Raw genomic sequence first — 22445 nt, 5'->3', positions numbered from 1 at the left:
ATTGGTGGAGGAATTAATTAATAATGGCTAATAATTATTTATTTGTGAAATAAATAATTATTTGGCAAATTTAATAATTGATTAAATGAGATTTAATTGATTATAAATTAATTAAGAAAAGTTCTTAATATTATTAATTAAGGATTTAATTTTTGGAAATTAAATCAAGAGAGAGAATTATTTCTAAAGTGTTTAGAAAAAGGATTAATGATTAAAAGGTGTTTTAATTATTAATGAGAATAATAAATGGGATAATAATAATAATATTTATGGAAAAATTTCAGCTGAAAATTTTGCCTATAAATACATTATTATAGACCCTAATTTTATTCCAACCCACATCGAACCCGAAAACCAAAAAAGTTTGGAAAGCCCAATTCTCTCCACCTCCTTCCTCCTCCTTAACATCCTTTTCTTGGTGGATACCGGTGGAGTGCTTCACACTTGAGGAGCAACTGCTAAGGATCTCTGATCGTTGTCTCCGAATTATTTTAAAAGGTTAGATTCGATCCCTCGAATTTTTATTCACGATTTATATGCTTTTATTTGGATTTTGTATGTGTAAAAGTGTTTTACCATGACCCCGCTGCGTTTAAAATCGAACAATGGTATCAGAGCATAGGTTGTATGCATATAGATCTGTGGTAAAAATTTCAGAATTTTATGTGCTTGTATGAATTAATTATGATTTTTACAAGTTATATCATGGATTAATTTTGTCTGATGAGAAATCGTTTATCAAAATAATTTTTAATGTTGATCTGGGTTCTACAAGTGTTGTAAATCGTCTGGGTATTTTTTTCATAATTTTATGATGTATAGATTTTTTATTATGAATTTTTGAAGATCTTGCAATTAAATTCGTAAATAAATAAATAAATATATCTGTATATAGTATATATATATATATATGTTTGTATTGCTGCTGTAAAAGAAAACCATCTGTACTGCTATGCTTGTCTGCTACATCTGTTGTGCACGGAAAGAGAAGACTGACAGGCTCGTTTTCCGAGAAGAAAAAGACGGCTGCTGAAAGAAAGAAAAAAAAATATAGGGGTGTAACGCATTCCGGGAATGCGTTACACACCTGTGGCGCATTCACGGAATGCGTTACACCCTTTAATGGCTTAAAAGGGGTGTAACGCATCACCGGAATGCGTTACAGGTCCTGTAACGCGTTCCTGTAATGCGTTACAGCCCTTCTATTGATTTTAAAATTGATTTTCTGGGAGTTTCGTAACTCCGTTTTGGGCGTGCAATATACCGTTGGATTCGTTTTTCCGAGACGGATCTAATGGAGTGATCAATTTTAGTTTATATAAAAGTTTTGAACTGTTTATATTTCCATGAAGTGTTTTAAAGCTGTTTTTGACTGTTTTAATTGTTTTTAAATGCTTCATGTGATACATAGAGATGTATAATGTTTAGACTAATGTGCTAGATGATATAACATGCCTACGTTGATGTTTATTCATGTTGATATATGTGATATATGCTTAGTTTATCATGCGGTGAACTTAAATAAACATAAGGCGTTTGTTAGACAACCTAGTATAGTGAAATTGTTTCATAACCTTAAGAACAATATTATGAATACAATCATGAGATTCTTGTATTTGTGAAACACGTAATTGAATATGAATTTTCGATATGAGAGAATGGATGATTCTGTCAACAACAGATTTCTATCTGTAAGAAAGGGTTATTAAGTGACGCCTCTTGACAATGCTCCACCCGATCTGGGAATCATCTGATTATTGATTATTGATTTGAAATATTTAATTTAAAAGGAATAATCTCTTTATAATATGATTATGATTGGAACGTAATATAATCCCTCTAAAATTAAATAATATCAAGTAGTAATTGGCCAATGACACAACGGGCTTGTGTCGGTCATAGCCTTCCAACATGGTAGAAAGTAGTTCTTATTTTTGAATCATTGTCGTTTTGTGCCACAGCCGAGGGCTTTGATTTCGAAATAAGAAATACTTGTCTATTACATAGAGATGTGTACATTGAATAAGAATCTAAAGGTCGTTACGTGCCACAGCCGTGCGCCTTTGGGGACTGATTCAACTGTACGGAATGTTGGGTTAGACTTGACTTAGAATATTGAGTTTGTCGTGCCACAGCCGTGACTCAATTATTCAAGAGGCTAAAGTTTGATTAGGGAATAACATTAGATGTAATTGACAAGAGTTGTCTGCCTATTGAACATTACATGGCGTTTCGTGCCACAGCCGAGGTTGTGTGATGGAATGTAGGATCCCTATTCCCACTAGCATTATGAATGCTTAATTTTTCACGTAGGGGGTTGAATAAATTAGGAAAACTAGTGGGAGCCCCTTATGAATAAAGACCCGATTCATATAGTGTTTTGAAATGAAATCAAATATTTGCTAAGTGTTGTTATGTGTTTATCATTTACAGATTTACTTTGTACGTTATGTCTTCTGCACTATCACTCAGGAGCATACTAGATGCTCACAAATTGACTGGTCCTAATTATGCTGACTGGCTTCGAAACTTGAGAATTGTTCTCAGGATTGAGAAGCTGGAATACGTGATTGACTCACCTAAGCCTACTGAACCTGCTAGTGATGCACATAATGATGAACATGTTGTGTATCATAAGTGGATAGATGATGCAAATATTGCTCAATGCATCATGCTAGCTTCCATGAACATTGAGCTACAGAAGCAACATGAGCATATGGATGCTCACACTATCCTCATACATCTACAAGAGTTGTATGATGTGGCAGGGAGGACAGCTCGATATGAGATATCGAAGGAGTTGTTCGGTTGTAGGATGTCTGAGGGATCATCTGTGAATGACCATGTACTTAAGATGATCAATTTGATTGAACGTCTTGGACAACTTGGTTTTGCCATGGATGGGGAGCTGAGCCAAGACTTGGTCTTGCAATCGCTTCCGAGTTCGTTCTCGCAGTTTGTTGTGAACTTTCACATGAATAAGTTGGATGTCAGCCTGCCTGAACTCCACAACATGTTGAAGACTGCGGAATCGAATTTTCCCCCTAAGAAGAGTTCTGTTCTTCTAATTGGTGAAGGTTCCAATCCTAAGAAAAGGAAGAGGAACTCTTCCAAGAAGAAGAAAGTAGGTGAGAAAACGCCGGTTCCACCAAAAGCTGAAGACCCCAAGAGCAAAATTGTTTGCTTTCACTGTAACAAGGTGGGGCACTGGAAGACGAACTGCAAGGTTTACCTTGCAGAATTGAAGAAGAAGAAGAAGGGTAGTGAGACTACCGCTTCTGATTCAGGTATGCTCATGATAGAAGTGAATATGTCATTAAATCAAATTTCTACTTGGGTATTAGATACCGCCTGTGGTTCTCATATCTGCAATTGTTGCAGGGACCAAGGAGAAGTAGGACTCTTGAGGAAGAGGAGGTGATTCTATTGATGAAAAATGGAGCAAGAGTTGATGCTGAAGATGTAGAATCATTTCATTTACATATGCCTACGGGAAAGACTATTGTTTTAAATAATTGTTATTTTGTTCCCTTGATTGTGAGGAATATTATTCCCATGTTAGACTTGGCTGGATTTTCATTTATTATTGAGAATAATGAATGTTCTATTCTTAGAATAATATTCTTTATGGATGTGGTACTTTAAATAATGGTCTGTATATATGTGACATAATTTACTTCAGATTGAACAAACTAATAAAAGAAAAGGGATGATGAAAATCTCACTTCATAGTGGCACCGCAGTCTCCATTTTGTAGACATGGAGAGAGGACTGCAAATTTGCTAGGAATGGTACACACAGATGTATGTGGACCAATGTCTACGCAAGCCATGGGTGGATTTTCATACTTCATTACTTTCATAGATGATAGATCTGGATTCGGATATGTGTTTGATGAAACACAAGTCTGAGGCCTTTGAAAAGTTCAAAGAATATAAGTATGAAGTGGAGAAACAACCAAACATAGTATTATAACTCTTCGATCAGATTGAGGTGGTGAATACTTTAATGGAGTGTTTCTAGATTATCTCAAAGTAAATGGTATAGTCTCCCAGTGGATGCCTCCAGATTGGTATATGAAAGGAGAAATCGAACTTTGTTAGACATAGTTCGGTCCATGATGAGCTATGCGAATCTTCCAGTATTCCTATGGGGTTATGCATTGGAAACCTCAGCATATTTACTGAATAAGGTGCCTTCCAAATCTGTTCCTCAAACTCCGTATGAGATATGGAAAGAAAGGAAACCGAGTCTTAAACACGTTAAGATTTGGGGATGTCCAGCTTATATCAAGTAAGTTGACCTAGATAAGCTGGAATATCGATCCGGAAAATGTAGTTTTCTGGGATATCCTAAAGAGACTTTAGGGTATTACTTTTGCACCGATCATCGGCTGTTTGTCTCCAGACATGTACCTTCTTGGAAAAGGAGTTTATCCCTGAAGGAAACAGTGGGAGCAAAATTGAACTTGATGAAGTTCAAGAAGCACAAACTACTACGGATCAAGTGGAAACACCTGTTCTGACTGAACAACCTTTTGTGGAACAGCCCATTCGTAGGTCAGGGAGAGTGTCTCGCCAACCTGAGAGGTAATATGGCCTTGTCATTGAGAATAACAATGAGTTGTCAATCATTTGATGATGACGACCCTGTGACCTATAATGAGGCTATGAGTAGTGTTGACTCAGAGAAATGGCATAGTGCCATGAAATCCAGAATGGAATCTATGTATACGGTATACAAAAGATAGATTATAGCAGATGGCCAGGTGGAGACCTATAAGGCCAGGCTTGTGGCAAAAGAATTCAAACAAAGGCAATGGATTGACTTTGATGAAGCCTTTTACCTGTAGCCCTGTTAAAATCAGTTCGGATTTTGCTTGCGATTGCTGCTTACTACGACTATGTGATCTGGCATATAGCCAGATGGTTTTCTTTCCAAGGGAAATGAAAACCTAGTTTGTAAGCTACTGCGAACCATATGTGGTTTAAAGCAAGCTTCTCGTAGATGGAACATTCGTTTTGATGAGACAATCAAAGAGTTTGATTTTATCAAAAACGTAGATGAACCATGCGTCTACAAAAGGGTTAGTGGGAGCGCGGTAACATTTCTTGTATTTTATTGAAATAGAGTTGACACACATAACAACATAGCAGACCCACTCACAAAGCTACTTTTTGAAAGTCACTTTGATCGTCATAAAGATGAGATGGGTATTAGATACCAGAGTGATTGGCTTTAGTACAAGTGGGAGATTGAAAGGAATATATCCTAAGTCCAATCAGGTATTAGGATTTAGGAATAACTCTTTATGTAATCTGTTTTGATTTCATTGATATTAATAAAAGACTTGTTTTGTTTTTATTACGGGCTCTATCTATTTAAGTGTTTAAATAAGATATACCATAGTTTAGAGTAAAGCTTTTTATGGATTATGATGAGATCATAATAGTGAGACCTAAAAAGATGATAACTCTAAACTTAAATAGTTCCTGATCATAGGATTACTAACTGGTAATTAATAATCCACAAAGATCGGTACATACTATGCTTGCTTCATTATGAAGGATGTCTGTTCTCATAGACATTTGTGTGGTGACACTATAGCTAGTATGTAGGTGCTTATTATAGAATAAGTTCACTGAACATGACTCGTACAGCTGAACAACTGATGGAGTTCACTCACGTGTTAGCAGTTGTTCACATAGTGATAGTTGTACAAGTATCCTTAGACTTGAGGTCATCATAGTCATCTTGTGTACACTGAACTATGCTTTGGTTTAGTTCTTAGTCTTCAGGGACAATTATTAGGGCTCTTCTGGGTATAGGAATTTGTACACGAAGATAATGTATGATCAATAAAGGATCTACCCCTTCCAGTGAAGGAAGCGAATGTTCAAGGCTGATCCACTTATGCTAGTTCAGGAATCTCTGGCCAGAGTGAATGAAATTAGAAAGGAGTTTCTAATTTTCATAGAACTACGCATAGTAAATGGTAAGCAAGTGATTGAATTAGATAGGCTTGACACGAGATCCATGCCTTGTATTTAATCGGGACATTGTAGGGTAGAAGGAGTTTATTGTACGGTAACTATTCACTGACAGGTTCTTGGTATTCTAAGCAGTGAATTCATATTATCCGGATAGTCGCGATATTTTGAGAAGCATCACTCACGATGTAGAATAAATGTGATTAATTAATTAATCATATTTAATAAATTAGAGAATTTATATAAATAATGATAAAATAGTTTTATTATTATTTATTTCTACTACCGGCTTAATATCGAACCTACAGGGTCACACCATAAAAAGAGAATGATTTATTGGTGGAGAATTAATTAATAACGGCTAATAATTATTTATTTGTGAAATAAATAATTATTTAGCAAATTTAATAATTGATTAAATGAGATTTAATTGATTATAAATTAATTAAAAAAAGTTCTTAATATTATTAATTAAGGATTTAATTTTTGGAAATTAAATCAAGAGAGAGAATTATTTCTAAAGTGTTTAGAAAAAGGATTAATGATTAAAAGGTGTTTTAATTATTAATGAGAATAATAAATGGGATAATAATAATAATATTTATGGGAAAATTTCAGCTAAAAATTTTGCCTATAAATACACTATTATAGACCCTAATTTTATTCCAACCCACATCGAACCCGAAAACCAAAAAAGTTTGGAAATCCCAATTCTCTCCACCTCCTTCCTCCTCCTTAACATCATTTTCTTGGTGGATACCGGTGGAGTGCTTCACACTTGAGGAGCAACTGCTAAGGATCTCTGATCGTTGTCTCCGAATTATTTTAAAAGGTTAAATTCGATCCCTCGAATTTTTATTCACGATTTATATGCTTTTATTTGGATTTTGTATGTGTAAAAGTGTTTTACCATGACCCCGCTGCATTTAAAATCCAACAGTTTCTTAATACTTTGCAATTTTCGAAGTACTACGGCCTTCCTCTTGTTGTCTTGATGAGTTTCAGCCATTACCAGAGCTTGGCTATAACATCTTTCAGCGATCTCATAATCTCCCTTGACTTCTCCTACCCCGGTTGGGGTTGGGAATTTAATTTTCAAGTGTGATATGGAGGTGATTGCTTGGATCCTTGTCAGGGCTGAGCGCCCGATTATGCCGTTGTAGGATGAGGGAGTGTTGATCATGTAGAACTTTATCACATGGTTGACTTGGTTCGGGGTTGATCCGAATATCACTGGCAAGTATAAGGTTTCCTGGATCGGGACCAAGTTGTTCCCGAACCCATAGAGAGGGTCCTCTCGGCATTCATTGGAGCGTACGCTCCCAAGTTTCATCTGGTCCACGGTATGCTTGAAAAGTATGTTTACTGAAGATCCATTATCTATCAGCATCCTTCTTACTTCATTATCAAAGATGTCGAGTGTCACTACCAAAGCTTTATTGTGTTTTGGGTTGACCCCTTCATAATCTTTGCTGCTGAATGAGATTACCATCTCCGGGTAGGATTGGATGGAGAATACTTCATTTCCTGAGCCTGGGCTCCTAGGGGGAGAATTTGACCCTCCTAGGACCATATTTACTACGTTATTTCCTCTCATTTGCCTTTCTTCTTTCTGATTTGTCTCCCGAGAGATGTACTGATTTAGGTTGCCCTTCTTAACTTGATCTTCAATGAAGTATTTGAGAGAGAGACAATTTTCAGTTTTGTGCCCATGGGATTCATGATAGTCACACTGCCTGTTGTAAGGCCTGCTCTCCGGGGAAGTCTGCATGGGCTTCGAAGGATAATAGAATGGCTTTCCCTTTATCTCCTTCAGTATTTCTTCCCGGGTTATGTTCAGTAGTGTCCAGTTTGGCTCTTTCCTAGGCCCTCTGGCTTGCCTATGTGGACCGGGATCGCTTTTAGATTCCGTCTTAGGACCCAGTCTTTGAAATATTGGAGTGTTTTGCACAACATTGGTCTGCTGTGTTTGGTTGCTTTGTTTGAACTTCTTCTCCTGATGGTAACCCCCTTTCGGTCGGTCATCAGAAGTTTTGTTCCTGGACCCTCCATTCTGAGTCATTCTCATCGCCTGGAGAACGTCTGTTTCCTTTATGAACCGGGCTGCCATAGAGTAGGCAGCGGCCAGGCTTTGTGGCTCTTTGTTTATCAACTCTACAATGTACCTCTCATTGTGTTCTGGATCCAGGTTCCTCCGGAATATGCTTAGAGCCTCCCTCTCATCAAGATTCGAGACTTTGTTGATGGCTTCCTGGAATCTCCGCATATAAGTTGAAAGTGCTTCGTTATCATATTGGCGGATTGTTTCCAGGTGACACATGTGCATTTTATATGTCTTATTGGCTCTGAATTTTCTAAGGAAGGCCCCCCCCTGAACTCCTTCCAGGAGTGAATGCTTCGTGATGGAATCCTACTGAACCATCTTTGAGCCCCCCTTTGAGGGTCGAGGCGAAGAATCTGGACTTGGTTAGGTCATTGTAGTAATATATCTGAGCTATCTGTTCAAAGTAATTGAGGTGCTCTTCCGGATACCCCAATCCATCAAAAAAGTCAAAGTTGTAATGTTTGAGATTTTTCTGTTGGGTGATGGCCTCTAAGGAGTGACTGGAGGGTGTGAGGGTCTCCCCAACTTCCAATCCGGAATCTTTTTCCATTTTTCTCTGGAGCTCATAAATCATGTCTTTCAGGTCCTTCTGCCCCTCCTCTTCATCGTCAGAAATGAGCTCGGGGGTAGGGTCCCTCCGAGTTCTTTTGCCTTTTGTTTTTATCCAGGAGCCTCTCCTCTTCCAACTGCATTCTTTTCTGAATTTTTTGCTCAAGCTTTGCATCTTCTTCTCTTCTTATCTGTTCCCTCATTTCTTCCAACTTTTTCTTTCTGGTTGCTTCTGTCTCCTTCTTACTAGGCTCTTTTTGATTCTTTTTTGCCTTAGTTCCGATTCGGTCGAAGACAGATCTCCTAGATTGCTGAGAATCCCCAGACTCTTCTTGCTCCTCATCTTGCTCATATTCTATCTGAGTCTGGGCTTGTTCATCTCTGTAGAGTCTGATTGCTTCAGCCAGTTCATGGCTTATTAAGTTGGCCATATGCTCCTCTGCGACTGGAACATTGGTGTACTTATACTGATTGAGCTCTATGACATTTCTGGCATCCCGGGGTGTTACTAGCCTTTCTAAGACCGGGGTGTGTTGCGTCAATGGTTTCTCCAGGAGGGTCTCTCAGTCTCCCCCAGGTCGTGAGCCTGAGAGTGGTCCTGATCCTGGACCTGGGTACTGGCGGAGGGCTTACCAGCCGTACTTTTTCCTGCTCTTGCCATTACCACAATCGTACAAACAACTGACCAAGATTTTAGGCTAAAAATGTGGATCTAAGGTTGCTTTTTTGAAGATTACAAAAAATTTCCAAAATAACACCAAACAAACTTTCTGGATTTTGCTAATAATACTACTGAACAAGAACATCAGGCTCTAGAACACAAAGACAATATGCAAACTAAAGCATATCTGGTTTTTAAAACTATCAAAACTATCAAACCCCAGGCTTCAAGACTATCAAGATTATCAAACTCCAAACAATCAAGATTAACAAACGAGAGCGGGCTCACGCAAACGTGGCCTAAAGTAATGAGCTCACACAAACATAGCTAAAATGAACATTCATATTCAAGTGAGGGTATGGTTGCTTTTGTTCTTACAGGTTTAAGATGTGGACTCTCTTAAGAGTTTGCTGATGAAGGTGAATCCAGGGGCACCGAGACCCAAGGATGGAGAGCCCCTCCTTCTAGCACCAAATGATAACTCCGGTGAGCGGGCGGCTCCGTCTGACGCCGTTCCTGAACCTTCTGGGTGTTAATGAGGTGTAGCTGCTGGTTGGGTATCTGCAAAACAACACCGGAAGGGGGTTTGGCTCCCACGGCGCCTCCGGTGTAAGAATGAGAATAGGGTTTTGGAGAAGACGAAGATGTATATATGTAATAGAAAGGTTGCTGTGTATATATATGGATGTGTGAGAGTGAGTGTGCAAAAGTGTCAATGTTTTTCTAACCTCTAAACCCTTCATCCTTGGGGGTATATATAGCCCAAAGGTAGGGTTTAGGGGTTATTACCTCTAAATCAGGGTCGTTGGATCTTGGGGTCAGAGGACGTCTAGCTTGGGTGGATTTCTTACACGTGTCCAGGGGAGGACCACCTTCAGGGTGTCCTAACAGCCTTCTGACACGCGCTGTGTTTGTCTGGTATGTTGGTTGTTGATAGATGTCATCGTCACGCGCCCACGTACCCTTCCTTGGCGGGTTGTGGAATGTGCATGTACTTGCAGGGACCCCCTGATGGTGATCTTGCCCCAGATCTGGATCCAGGTAAGCAGATGATCCAGATCATAGGCTGGATCCTGGTAGGCAGGTGATCCAGGCCCCGGGTTAGAACCGGGTTGGCAGATGTTATGGATAAAAAGCTAAGGTTATTATTTGCTATATTTATTACTAAGATTCGGGAGCTCAAGGCCTTTAATGGCTGCTCTCGTGTATCGTAGCTTAATTCTGCCTTTATAAGATGCCTACGTATCTCTGTGAATTAGAGAATCAAGCCAAAAAACGTAGTTCTGATTTGTGGGGTGAGGCCCCTTATATAGATGTGGGAGTCCTTGAATTGGACTTGGTATAGGAGACTTGGTGGACAAGCCTCTGAATTAGGATAGACTTAGGAGTCCTAGGAAGTAGGAAGCTGATTCCTTATCCTTTTAGGTCCCCTTGAGGCTAATCTATAAGGATTTATATCCTTATCGGGACTCTTCTCAATAGCTGATTTTTCCCTTATTAATTAATTACGAAATTAATTAATAATTAGGGCTTTTGGGCCTTTTTTATTCCATCAGGCCTGATCTGGTCCATCAGGCCTGATCTGGTCCATCAGGCTTAACCTTTCTGGTCTGAGTATCATATATCTTTTTATTGGGCCTAGCAGCCCATACCTTGCAGTATTTAATTATACTATCACAATTTATTTACCCCTATCATTTGCCCCCCAACTTTTGGGAAACATTGATTAGGTTTCGCAGAAGTTAAATCTACCCGTTCCCTTACAGGGTTTTGTTTTTGCGTAAAGTGTGGAGCGACCTACACATTTACAATGAATCTTCCTTTTATTCAGAAATCATCTTAATTTCCAGGAATTTTTCCCTAATTTTCTGGGATTTTCCCTAATTTTCTGGAATTTATCCTTAATTTCTGGATTTTTCCCTTAATTTCTGGGATTTGTCCTTAAATTTTCTGGATTTATTCCTTAATTTCTGGGATTTGTCCTTAAATTTTCTGGATTTATTCCTTATTTCTGAAAATATTAACACTTTTCAGAAAATATTTAAGGAATTTCCTTATTTTTCTGGATTTTTTCCCTAATTTCTGGGATTTGTCCTTAAATTTTCTGGATTTATTCCTTATTTCTGAAAATATTAACATTTTTCAGAAATTATTTAAGGAATTTCCTTATTTTTCTGTAATTTTCCAGGATTTTTTCTTCCCTTTTTCTTCCTTCTTTCTTCCTTTTTTCTTCCTTCTTTTTTTTTATACAATTTTCGACCAGGAATCCATTCGACCAGGATCCTGGTCGAATTAACCTCCATATTGCCCTGGTCGTTCTGGTATTTTGGTTGAAGGAATATCATTTTCGACCAAGAATTTTGGTCAGAATTCCTTTCTTGACCGAATTAGCTTCTTTTATCAGCCCTAGTCGAGGGAAATTCGAACTCAGAACATTCGACCAGGATTTCTCTGTGCTTTCTGGTCGACAGGGCCAAGAACATATGCATGTATATAAATTTTTGTACACACTTGGATTTAGGCCCCTTATGCTGGGCTAAAACTTGGGCCCATTTTAACTGGGCTTATTCTCTTACTGGGCTTCACAGGCCTTTCAATTGGGCCTCTAATTCTGGGCTTTCAATTTGGGCCAACGTTTTGGGTTCAGGCCAAAAAAATTTTTTTATCTTAGTGGGACTTCTTTTCCACCCCTAAAATCATTTGGGCCTCTTTCAACACTTGGGCCCTTAACTGGGCTTTTGTTTTCTAAACCCAAACTCCAAATTACTCTAGGATTGTTTCTGGATTCTTCCAGAATTTTCAAAAAAACTCAAGTTTTCTTTCTTGAATTTTCCAAGGATTTCCTGATGCTTCCAGAACCTTCTTTTTTTGGGCCTGAATGGGCTTTTCTAGGCCCAATTTCCTCCTTTTCCTCCTATATAAAGGTGGGGGGAGTGTGCTCTCACTCACACTCTTCACCCTTTACTTCATTCATTTCTAAAACTCTCCAATCTTTCTCCTCTTTCAACTTTCCTCCCTTAGCTTCCAGCCTTCTTTTCTAGTCTTTACTAAATGGCTGACAAGAGTTCCGAGAGGGCGGCCAAGATAGCCTCGGCTTCAAAACGAGGTAAGGATATCGAGATCCGCTCTTCATATATGTCTTTAATTGATATGATTAACACTAGGGGGATGAATATCCCTCCACTGCACATCTCGACTCTTTTAATCATTGTAATACTTGGCACAACATAGATTTCAATAAACTAAATGCTCGCTATAACGTCCTTCCTCCTCTTAGATTAGTTCCAGTCTCTGGTGGTGACCGTACTTGCCACTAGAGACCCGACACTCTCTTCATTTACATAGATGCCCTTAATGCTGGGCTTAGGTTTCCTTTTCACCCTTTTATTCCTCATCTTTTGGCTGATTTACAAATCAACCCGTGTCAGCTTCCTCCAAACGCCTGGAGGAACATTCTATGTTTTATGGTCTGCTGTCTTAGGGAGGGCTTTCCTCTTTCTGTAGCTGTTTTTAGGAAGGTCTTTCAGTGTTATAATAGTTCTTCCAGTATCTGTGGCTGGGTCTATGTCAAGCAAAGGCCCAAAAGCAAACATATCTTTAACAGCGCCTCTATTCCTGATAATAATCAAAATTGGAGGAATAGTTTCGTTGGGTTACGTTGGGAGAATGGTGACTGGGGCACACTTTTTCGATCTTCCTTCGGGAAGGTCAGTGATGGTAGCCTCAAATCCATTCACCTAACTCCTGAAGAAACTATTATCTATAATGGGCTTACTCAGGATGATGGCACTACCACCAGCTGGACTCTCTTAGAGGAGTTTTCCCTGATTCACGTGGGACTATCCTCTGTTTCTCAACAGGGTATTTTTCTTCCCTTCTTTAATTTATTTTATTTCATGCATTATTAACATCACTCATTTTGTCTTTTGCTTTGTTTCGCAGCTGCCAAAGAGATTAACGAGGACAATGTTCCTCTGGTTGAAGAGACTGATAGGATGAAGAAAGCTCGGCTCGCAGGCCTTGACACCCGGGGAAAGGCGACAGAGCCTATCTTCTTGAGAAAGCAGAAAGAGCCTATGGGGGAGGCTTCAACTGAAGGAGTTGGGGCCATAGTGCTCCTATCACTGCTGCTGCCCCTACTGCTACTGCCACAGGCGCCTTCCAGCCTCTCTGGGGATTCCGCCGAGGGGACATCGTGGTTGGTTCCACGAAACATGCTTGGGATTGGTCCTACCATAGCGTGACTCCAAAGGACTTTACCGATGTGGTGGCCACCCCTGACCTTGAGAGGATTAAGCTCATGGGAGCCCAATCTCTGGCTTCGGTATGCCTTCTCTCTTTTAAATTTATCTTTCATTCTTGTAGCATTTTCTTGCCTTATACTTCGTTGATTGCTTTATTTCAGTCTAACGCCTATTTTCAAGACGCCGTGAGGCAAGCCGAGTCATGGAAGCGGGCTTCTGATAAGGCCGACAATGCCCTCGGGAGGCAACAGAAGAAGTATGCTACCCTGGAGAAGAAGCTCAAGCGCAAGGAAGAAGAACTCGGAGAGTCCAACGCCGAGCTAGTGGTACTTCGGGCGGAGAAGGATAAAGCTATAGACAACTATCTGGACTCGGAGGAGTTTGCCCAATCCATGAGGATTAGGGATGATTCAGTCTTTCCCGGGTTTTTTAGGACTGGTTGGGACACAGCCCTTGGGACCGTGAACGAGGCTTGTCCTGATATTAACCCGGCGGACTATGTCTGCCCTGATGACGAGGCTTTGCTACAGAGGTTTCGTACCCGAGTAGTTGTCTCGGATCATGTTTCTCAGGATCCACTCCTTTCCCCTCCCGAGTCTTCTTCCAGACCAGCTGAGGACGATAGCTCTTCCTCCTCCTCCGAGACGACAGAGACATCCAGCGAGAGCGGAGAGGACGATGATATGGATGCCGAGGGTACTTCAGCTCCTTAGAGCTTTTTCAGCCCTACGTGGCTTGTTGTTTTTTATCCTATTTTCGAGACTTTATTTATCGAATTTTTGTAATATCTATCAGATCTATTTCATTTATCACCTTCTACGCTTGCATCCATGCATTTGATTTTTATTTGTTAGGCCACAAACATACTTTGAAGAACTCATGAATTTTGTAAAATTGTCTGGGATTCGTCCCTTACACAAGTAATAATAAACTTCGTAATAAAACTAAAACATATAAATCCTAAGCAAGCAAAGCTTCAAGGTGCTTTTCAACCTACTCGCCATCCTGACGAGTGAGAATCGTATCCGGCTGCCCTACACATAGTAAACCTTCAGGTTTTGTGCATGCCAAGTTCTCGGGACTTCAAATCCATCCATAGTCTCTAGCTTGTAGGTTCCTCTACCTTGAACACTCTTGACTCTGTACGGCCCTTCCCAATTCGGGGCAAGCTTCCCTTTTTGTCCTACACCAGATGCTTCTATCTTCCTCAAGACTAGATCGCCTTGTTTAGAAAACCTTTCTTTAACCCTTAGGTTGTAGTAGAATAAAGCCTTTTTCTGATATTCTACTATCTTTGCATGTGCCTTATCTCGCACTTCATCGATCAGATCCAGGGCTAACCTCTGCCCTTCCTCATTTTCTTCTGCGTTGAATGCCTGAATCCTTGGAGAAGAATGTGATATCTCCACGGGAACTACTGCTTCTGCCCCATATGCCAACATGAAAGGAGTTGCTCCTGTCGTGACTCTACAGGTAGTCCTATAGGCCCATAATATGGGAAGTATCTCATCCACCCAATTATTTCTTGACTTCTCGATCCTCTTCTTTAGTCCATCCAGGATTATCCGATTTGCTACCTCTGCTTGCCCATTGGCTTGCGGGTGAGCCACAGAGGTGAATCGTAATTCAATTTCATTTTCTTCACAATACTTCTTGAATTCCTCATTGTTGAATTGTGCTCCATTGTCAGTGACGAGGATACGGGGAATTCCATATCGGCACATAATGTTTTCCCACAGGAATTGTGCAACCTGCTTAGTAGTGATTTTGGCCAAGGGTTTGGCTTCGATCCACTTGGTGAAATAATCAATGGCTACAATCAGAAATTTCCTTTGTGCCGTGGCCATAGGAAAAGGCCCTAGAATATCCATCCCCCACATGGCAAAGGGAATAGGCGAGTTGATAGAGGTCAGCATCTCGGGGGGTTGTCTAACAACTGGTGCATGCTTTTGACAGCGATCACACTTCTTCACATATTCTTTGGCATCAGCCATCATTTCTGGCCAATAGAAGCCTAAACGGGTTATCTTATGAGCCAAGGCCCTGCCCCCCAAGTGCTGCCCACAAATACCTTCATGTACTTCCTCAAGAGCCAAGTGTGCCTCGTCGGGCCTGAGACACCTCAAGTAAGGAACCACGAAAGATCTCTTATACAGAATTTCATCTATCAAGGAGTACCTTAGTGCTCGAATAGTTAACTTCCGTGCCTCAGTTGTATCACTTGGCAACCAACCGGTCTGAATGTGAGCCTTGATGGGATCAATCCATGACGTCCCCAAGCCTATGGGAGCCACAAGCTTAACATCTATGCTCCGTGTCTTCAAAACACGGAAGTACACACTTCCTGAACTTTCTTCAATCTCAGACGAAGCAGACTTTGATAGCGCATCTGCTTTAGCATTTTCTTCCCTTGGAATGTGTTCAACATGGCATTCATTAAATTGGGTCATCACAGCCCTTACTAGGCGAACATACTTAGCCATCGTATCATCCCTTGCCTCAAATTCTCCCTTTACCTGGGATATGATCAGCTTCGAGTCTCCACGAACCTTTAAGTTTTTGACTCTAAGTGTCCCAGCTAGACCAAGGCCAGCAATCAGGGCTTCATATTCTGCTTCATTGTTTGTGGTTGGGAAGTCTAGCTTCATAGCATACTCAATTAGGAATCCATCAGGGCTTTGCAAAACCAACCCTGCTCCACTGGAATTTGTTTTTGATACTCCATCAAAATAGAGAACCCAATATTCTTTCTCCTTGTCCCCATTGTCGACTCCCTTGTCTTGAGGTATGGTATCTTCCTGCCCCCCGACTTCTTGGTTGGGTATGGTACATTCCACCACGAAGTCAGCTAGTGCCTGGGCTTTTATGGCCGTACGTGGATTATACTTGAGATCGAACTCTCCCAACTCTATTGCCCACTTAATCAGTCTCCCACTTGCCTTAGGACTGTGAATGATGTTTCTCAGCGGCTGATTTGTTAGCACTTCAATCTGGTGAGCTTGAAAATAAGGACGCAGCTTTCTTGAAGCCATTACCAAGGCTAAAGCGAATTTCTCAATAGTTGAATAATTCAACTCTGCACCATGCAAGATTTTGCTGACATAGTATACGGGTTTCTGGACTTTCAGTTCCTCCTTAACCAACACCGCGCTCAAGGCGCTTTCTGAAACAGCCAAGTACAAGAATAAAACTTCACTCAGAACTGGCTTGGCCAACAACGGGGCCTGGCCCATATACTTCTTTAACTCTTCAAATGCCTTCTGATTTTCCTCACTCCATACAAAGTCTTTAATGTTCTTTAATGTCTTGAAGAATGACAAGCACTTGTCTCCTGACTTGGAGATGAATCGTCCTAGCGCCGCAACCTTTCCTGTGAGCTTCTGTACATCCTTGACAGTTTTTGGTGGTTCCATATCCAGGATTGCCTTTATTTTATCGGGGTTGGCCTCAAATCCCCTCTTTGAGACCATCAATCCCAAGAATTTTCCCGATCCTACTCCGAAAGCACACTTCGTTGGATTCAACATCATCTTGTGGTACCTTAGGACCTCAAAAGCTTCCCTCAAATGGGTTATATGATCAGTCTTTACTAGACTCTTGACTAGCATGTCATCAACATAGACTTCCATAGTCTTCCCAATAAGATCCTTAAAAATTTTATTCACCAACCTCTGATAGGTGGCTCCTGCATTCTTGAGACCAAACGCCATAACAAGATAACAATAAACACCAAAGTCAGTGATAAATGATACCTTTGGAATGTCATTCTTATGCATTTTGATCTGATTGTATCCGCTAAATCCATCCATGAAACTCAGCATCTCATGTCCAGCAGTGGCATCAATCAAAGTATCAATTCTAGGCAGCGGGAAACAGTCTTTGGGGCATGCATCATTCAGATCAGTGAAGTCTATACACATCCTCCACTTTCCATTAGCCTTCTTCACCATTACAGGGTTTGCTAACCACTCCGGAAATTGAATCTCCTCAATGAAACCAGCCTCTAAGAGCTTTTCTACTTCCTGTTTTATAGCCTCCTGTCTTTCCGGGGCAAAATTTCTTTTCTTTTGTTTCACTGTCTTCCGGCTTGGATCCACGTTTAGCTTCTGAGTAATTAACTCGGGGTCTATGCCTGGCATATCAGCTGCTGACCATGCAAACACATCACTATTTTCTTGTAAAAATTTCACTAACTTCCCTCTAAGAGGCTCCTCTAATGTGGCTCCAATGAAAGTCATCCTCTCAGGATTCTCGGGGTCTAAAGGAACCGAAACCAATTCTTCTGCTGGCCTTCCTCTATTCTCATCATTTTCTCGAACATCCATATCTTCAATAGGAAGAACCTGCCCCCCGACTCCATCTGCCCTCAAAGAGGCCACATAACAGCTTCTAGCCATTTTTTGATCTCCTCTCTCTTCTCCAATCCCGTTTCGGGTGGGAAACTTCATGACTGAATGGTAGGAAGAGGGGACTGCCTTAAAGGCATGTATCCCTGTTCTCCCCATGATAGCATTATAAGTTGAACTAGCCTTTACCACCACGAAATCCAGCATCTGCGTTGCTTGCCTTGGTTCCGTACCTATGGTGGTTTGCAATTTGATTATCCCTTCCACAGGACATTCTACTCCAGCAAATCCATATATCGGCATGTCGGTTGGTGTCAACTGGGAGTCGTTATACCCCATTCTTAGAAAGGTGTCGTGGAGCAAGATATCCACAGAAGCACCATTATCCACAAGGACCCTCTTAATCGGGCTATTTCCTATTATCAGTGTTATGACCAGCGGGTCGTCATGGGGAAACTTCACACCCTCTAGGTCGAAATCATCAAAAGCCAATGTTACTTCTGTCCTGGCCCTCTTCGGGGCTTCTCCAACAATATGCATAACCTCCCTAGTATATGCCTTTCTGGAATTTTTGGACAATCCAGCAGCAGTTGGACCTCCAAAGATCGTGTTTATCACTGGCCCTCGAGGGCGTCGCGGTCCTCCAAAAATTGCATTTATAACCGGCCCTCTAGGTTGGGGATTCCGCCCCTGATCGTCTTGGTCTCTCCTACGATCTTCAAAGTTCTTCCTTCCATTATTATTTCTATCCCCTCCATCTCCAGTATACTTGTTCAATCTTCCTTTTCGAATCAAAAACTCAATTTCGTCTTTCAATTGCCTACACTCATCGGTATCATGGCCAACATCTTTGTGAAACCTGCAATACTTGCCCTTATCTAGCTTGGCGGGATCAGCCTTCAAGGGCTTAGGCCAGCGAATATCTCTGTCTTTCTCAATCTCCATCAAAATCTGACTTCTGGGAGCATTCAGCTTAGCGTATTCAGTGAACTTTTGCCCAGGTCCTCCCTTCTTGGGGGTTGAATCAGGGTTTTGTTCGGTTCTAGGATATTTGTCCTTAGCGATATACTCCAAATCAGTTTTTCGCTTCTTGCCTCCAGTGGGCTCATTACTTACTGCGGTCTTCCTCATGCTTTCTTCAACCTTGATATACTTCCCTGCCCTCTCCTGGAGCTGCAACATATTTTCAGGGGGACGTTTGGCCAAGGACATCTTGAAAAACTCATCCCTGGTTCCTTGTTGCAGTGCTATCATGGCTACCTTATCATCAAGGTCTGGGACTTTTAAAGCCTCCTTTGTAAAACGATTCAGGTAGTCTCTCAAAGATTCCTTTGCTCCTTGCACAATACTCATAAGAGATGCTGAACTTTTCTCATGGACTCTTCCACTGATAAATTGCTTAATAAAAGCCTGACTTAATTCTCTGAACGATCCAATAGAATTTGGGGGCAGGCGACTGTACCATCTTTGAGCCATACCCGACAGGGTTTGAGGGAAGGCCCGACACTTTATAGTATCATTCACGGGTTGCAGCAGCAGTGCATTAGAGAATGTCCTAACATGATTAGCGGGATCTCCCGTGCCATCATAGGCTTTGATAGTGGGCATCTTGAATTTCCTCGAGATATGGGCATTCATTATCTCTTCTGTGAAGGGTGGAGTTGGATCATCAGGATCTCCAAGGGGAAGGAGATTGCTTGGATCAGTTCTTGGGACAGCAGCCCTTCTTCTTACCGGACCATCCAGGTCTATGACAGGAGGAGGATTTCTCCCCCTAGGAGGTATCTGTGGTCTGGTGGCCTGGTGAGCCTCCAAATCACGCCTCAGCCTTTGGATTTCAGCCTCATGAGCCCTGATCCTTTCCTGCACTTCTTGGGGATTCGCCCCTGGGGTGCTCTGGGGGCGTTGCTTTCCATCGTCCATTGGCTCTTTTCCGGGACGCCTCCTTCTCGGGGCCACTTCATCATCCGAAGATTCGGAGTCTCTCTCAGTGTATGGACCAGAAAATTCCCGATCCTCAGGGATAGGACCCAAACCTCGTATATAGGGGGGCGACCGCCCTCATGCTTCGCTTCGCCCAGCATATCCGCTTCCTCCAACCTTGAATCGAGGGAGTTATCCCTTGTAGCTGGGGTTGAGTTGCCCCTGTCTGGGCTTCCTCCTGAGTAGATGCATAAGTTGAATGGGGAGGAACCTCCACGGTTGATGAAATCACCTAGGTTGTCTCTGATGGTGTTCCTTCCTCTAGAGTTCCAATTGTTCTCCGTGTTCTCGCCATGGTTGTTGTTGTGCTTCCCACAGACGGTACCAAATGTTATGGATAAAAAGCTAAGGTTATTATTTGTTGTATTTATTACTAAGATTCGGGAGCTCAAGGCCTTTAATGGCTGCTCTCGTGTATCGTAGCTTAATTCTGCCTTTACGAGATGCCTACGTATCTCTGTGAATTAGAGAATCAAGCCAAAAAACGTAGTTCTGATTTGTGGGGTGAGGCCCCTTATATAGATGTGGGAGTCCTTGAATTGGACTTGGTATAGGAGACTTGGTGGACAAGCCTCTGAATTAGGATAGACTTAGGAGTCCTAGGAAGTAGGAAGCTGATTCCTTATCCTTTTAGGTCCCCTTGAGGCTAATCTATAAGGATTTATATCCTTATCGGGACTCTTCTCAATAGCTGATTTTTCCCTTATTAATTAATTACGAAATTAATTAATAATTAGGGCTTTTGGGCCTTTTTATTCCATCAGGCCTGATCTGGTCCATCAGGCTTAACCTTTCTGGTCTGAGTATCATATATCTTTTTATTGGGCCTAGCAGCCCATACCTTGCAGTATTTAATTATACTATCACAATTTATTTACCCCTATCAGCAGATGACCCGGGTCATGGGTTGGCCCGGGCCTGGTCTCTCCACTTGGTTGTTCTGGGAGAGGGGGGTCTTGGTCCATCGGCTGAGCCTGATACCCTTTAGATCCAGGTTGGATCCTAGCCAGGTCGCTTATACCCTATCACTACCCTTCGGGTGCGCACCGGGTAAACCCTACGGGCTCACGCAATAACCTGCAAATTACGTGAACCAAGGTAAACCACATTTAAGCGACAGGCTCTGACTCAGGAGACATAATCATAAATTTTCCTCCCGTGAGATTCGAACATGTGACCAAGAGGATAATTATCCCCTCTTTAACCAACTGAGCCAACCCTTGCGGTGAGTGAATAAAATATGGGTTTATATTATTTATGTGAGTAAGTTTTTTAAGTTTTTGTAGTTTTATTCTAAAATTTCATAAATGTCATCACTTTGTTATTTAAGCAAAAAATATATTAAAATTGTGTTGGTATCGAGAATCGAACTTGTGATTGAATTTTATCTTGGAACCATGGTGCTATAATGAATTTTGATTTTATTTTAAAAGTTTTGTTTAAAAAAATTATATTTTGTTCTTTTTTTTAATTTTAACTTTTGAGTAAATAAAATGATAATTTATACAATAATATAGCTTCAATTTAAATCAATTATGTTTTAAAATATATTTTATAAAATTAAACATTTTTATACTTTTTTTTGGATTTATTTTCAAAAAATCATAATTCCATTTTATTCAGTTTGACTTGTGTGCTTATAGAGTTAAAAGTATTCGGTTTAATCCGGAGTACTTGGAATGAGTCCTCAAATCTAAAAAATTAAATATATTGAAATTTTAACTTTAAAAACTAATTCATCATGTCATCTCTAAGCATTCCTCTATTTTAAAATAACTTTATCTTCGAATTTCACCTTTTTTTACTTATATTACCATTTCATCTCCAATCATTACTTCAAATTTTACTCTGAATCTACTTAATCACTATGTACAGTAATTAAATAATTTTAAAATGGAGAGAGTTGGACCTACATGATATAGAAATATGTGAGAGGGTTTATTATAAAACCAATATTTTCATATCTACAATGTAACTCCAAATTTAGAGTTGCACGGTGCTTTCTTTTGTTCATAAAGATATGACAATTTATCATTGAAGCCCCGTAACTTCATATATAGAGTGAGAAATGAAGTAATATGGTATATAATGATGTGATTGGAGATAGCCTTGGTATGTATATGTATCATATAAAAAAATTATATATTATTTTTAAAGATGAAACCAATCGAAACAATATGCATTACTCTTATTCTTATCATTATTATATACATACTCCTAGATAACAGAAAAATATTAATTATAATTCATTACGGAGGTAAAAATGTTAATTTTGTACAAAATTGGGCATATATAAATTACACAGCAAGATGAGTAACTAAATTTTGTAAAACTATTAAATAATTAGGTAACTGTGTTGGTTCAATATTTTTTTCCCTTTTGATTTATTTTAGACTTCTTAATATTTAATCCTAGTAGATACAAGTTTCACACGAGCTAGACTCAAAATCGGGTTTTATTCTACTATAGAAAAATCAGCTCGTGAATAAGTTCAATTATGTGTACTCGGTCGATATCTTGGCTAAAACGTTTGAGTTTTAGAACAATGAATTGGATTAGTCCAGCAGT

Source organism: Apium graveolens, chromosome 6 (assembly GCF_009905375.1).
Source record: "Apium graveolens cultivar Ventura chromosome 6, ASM990537v1, whole genome shotgun sequence".
Classification (NCBI taxonomy): domain Eukaryota; kingdom Viridiplantae; phylum Streptophyta; class Magnoliopsida; order Apiales; family Apiaceae; genus Apium; species Apium graveolens.
Note: the sequence above shows the minus strand (reverse complement) of the source record.